A 3,446-nucleotide genomic window follows, 5' to 3' on the forward strand; every position below is an offset into this window, starting at 1 on the left:
CAGGAGTGCCAACCTGTTGAGTAAGAGCTTATGAAAATGGAGTCTTTTGATGTCTTGCAAAAGTTCTTCAGGCTAAAGTGACCATTAGGGGAAATATTCTACATCTTCCCAGTAAATGAATAATCAAAGCTGTCATTCCTAATCAGGAATCGCACATAAGTTGTGTTTGGTGTGGGTTTTTTTGTTTTGTTTTGTTTTGGTTTTTTTTGTTTTTGTTTTTCTTTTTATATTGTACTTTGACTGTCTTCAAACCCAGAGCATAAATATTACAGAAAAAAACCGTAATTGAAAACTTGTGCTTTTAAAACCATTCCTGAATTTGAGGCCTAAAGCTATAGGTGACAACACCACTATTCTTTCTTCAGCAGTGTAGCAAAAATATAATGCATTTGGCTTTAATGCCATCAATGGACACATGATCAATTTCCATGTGGATCCTTACATCCCCAGTATAGTTACTTACTCTGCAGCAATCCAGAAACATAACCTGACTAAATTCCTTTTGTTTCTAAGTGATGAAGCTGAAGCAAAAGTAGGAAAGTTACTAAGTAAACTACATGTGTGTACCTGATTTGCAGCTAAATTAATCTCACAGCTATCTGTGTTAATCTTGTATTTATAGGCCATGCTATATTTTCTAACAAACTAATTGGTAAGCATCATGTAGAACACTTTTGATCATGGATCTGTCTTTTGTCAAACTGAGGCTAAATTATTGTGACAAAGTATACTCAAATGCCAAAGTTGTACAACATGGTGTACTATTTCATTGGCAAAAACTTAACCCTGCATGTTTCTGGAATCTCCCATTGGCGTCGTGGATGATCAGTGTCCTGTTCATCACCTGTCAAATTAGTAACACTCCCTAAAAAGCACTTTGTGAGCTCTGTTATGCTCTTTTCATCAAGCTGTCACTACCCCATTCAGTTCTGATTCTGAAGGTAGTAGTACATCAGATGTATTTATTTTTTTTATATATATATTTTTTTTTTTTTTTTTTTTTTGTGAAGTAATATACTAGCTTTGGGTGAGTGTTCTTAGTTTTCCGAAGTAATATTTTAAATGTGTTCTTAATATTTTAATCACTGTATAGTATCACAACAGATTTCTGACACTATACGAAGCAACTTCTTGAGAGTTTTAATAGCTCAGTTTTAATGTAGGACATGAGGTTGGTAACTGCAAAAATAATAACTTTTTTCTTCCTGATGTATTTATTTTTTTTTCAGTTTGCATGAAATAAAGTGCTTCTCAAGGAGCAAAACTATTTGCAGTTCTCAGTGGTGATCAATAATGAAAAAAACGCTTGTATGTAGCCACTTGTCTCAGGGTGTCTTTTTTTTTAACAAAACAGTTTGCTGAATTCATGCTTCAAAGCTATCTTCTGAAAATAAAGAAATTTTAGCTATGTATCAAATATAGAGTGCCTCTGGAGGACAGGACTAAGTCAACTGGCTTCTCCTCCCTGCTTTCAGGTGCCAGCAATGGTTGCTTTAGTACGAAGTTCAGTTTGAGGAGCAATGGTTCTCCTTGTCCTGCCATCAAGTTGGTAGAATCCAGCTGTGTAAAAATGCAGTCATATTCTCCTTCAATTCTGTCTGGCACCCAGGGTTCAAGGACACAGAACCAATCTGTTTACTCTCCCCGTCTGTAATACAGCTTGTCTTGCAATGTACTGACTGTTGCCAGTCTAACTTGACACATGAAGGTACTCAGTACAAATTTGGCGGAAAGCTGCCATGAGAGCAGTAGATGGTCCACTGTGGAAGGGGAAACTTTAATATAGGAAAAATTGAAAACTTAGGTGTATTAACAAAAAAGTTAATCATGGTAGTTTAATACTGGACTTCAATATTGAAGATGCATGAGAAATACTAGCAATGATGTTCAAGCCATAGTTGCCCTTGGTTGCTCCAGAAAAGCCTCTCTTGTTAGGATTCTTCTAGTAAACCAGTTTGGGAAGGACCTCAGAAAGTTACTTGGCCCTTCTCACATTTGACTTCTTCTACTCCTGAATAAATAGTTTTCCATTGATCACAACCTGATAAAAAGAGCTCCGTTTTCTTGAGTGATAAGGAAGGTGAAAAAAACCCAAATCTTATGAACATACAAAGGTATGTTTTGAGAAGAAACTGTGGAAGGATGCTCTTAGTGTGTAGTAATACCCTGCTGGCTCAGGGACTAGGGGGAAAATCCCATTTTCTCTGTGTTTTCTGAATGATTTGCTTTGATAGTGTCCTCAATAAAGTGCACATGCTGAACTGCAAAGATCTCACCTTCATAAAAGGTATGAAAGGGTCTGAGTCACCTTCTGGAATGCGAACCTTGAGTTGTAGGGAGCAATTTGGTGTTTCAAAATGGAAGCTGAGGCCCCTGGTACTTTTTGAATAAGATGGCTTTTTTTTAAGATCTGAAAGACAAGGTGTATTTCACATTTATTCTGCTTTCAGAGCAACTTGTGTTGTATTGCATGAAGTCCAAATAAGTAAACTTAGTGTAAAGAAGGGCAAATAGTTGATAGACTTTTGTAAAGCTGGAAATAAAAGAATACAAATGTGTTTTTTATTTTCTGATGTATGTATGATTTTTGGGGAACAAAGGTGTTAAACTTTCAGAAGGCTGTCAAGCCCTGAGATGGGCATTAGACTTAATACTAGCAGTGTGCACCTCCTTCAGTTTTGTGGCTGGCTGTTTGAAGCATGGTTAATACCAATTTTTTATTAATGCAGATCAGTAACTCTAATTTTTTACCTTGATTTTGAGGTGTAGTTTCTAGCAGTAAAACTATTAGGAAAAAATAGGTCTGTGAGAAACTCATGCCCCTAGGTAGCTAGGTCTAGACTTATGCTATGTTTGCTTTTAGAAAGCTTGTATGCTGTTTTGTTCTCCCTCGTTTTTCTCCATGTCTGTCTTAGTTGCCTTACTTTGAACTTGTGATAGTTTGTCTTACCAGCCCTGGGTAGGAGAAAAGATCTGTGTATGTGGGCTTTTATGTGCTTGAAGTCTGTTCTGTACCTCTGCTCTAGTCCAAGGCTGCTTCGATGTAAAAGTACAGGTAAATAAATGTGGAAATCAAAAATACACTCTTGTATAGTACCTTCTGAGTTGAAAACATGAGGTTTTTTTGGAGCAGGAGCAATATAAATGAGTTGAGGCACCACAAAAGGAAAGATGGAAACAATGCATAGTAACACCAGTTATGGTGGACTCCAGTATCCCCCATGCCTCCTCCTTCCTTCCAGTCCTAAAGAAAAGGAAAAACACACACCTGCATCCCACCCACTCATCAAGAGACTTGAATTACATGTCCTTGATACTGGTGTAATGATTAGTTACTTACTTTAACTCCTTCAGTTAGTGAGGAGAAGCTCTCTTTACATCATATATGCCTTTGTGAAGCATGTAATAGATGTGTATTTTTGGACAGGGTAATATTGTAAGATGTG

Source organism: Corvus brachyrhynchos, unplaced genomic scaffold (genome assembly GCF_000691975.1).
Source record: "Corvus brachyrhynchos isolate BGI_N302 unplaced genomic scaffold, ASM69197v1 scaffold221, whole genome shotgun sequence".
NCBI lineage: Eukaryota > Metazoa > Chordata > Aves > Passeriformes > Corvidae > Corvus > Corvus brachyrhynchos.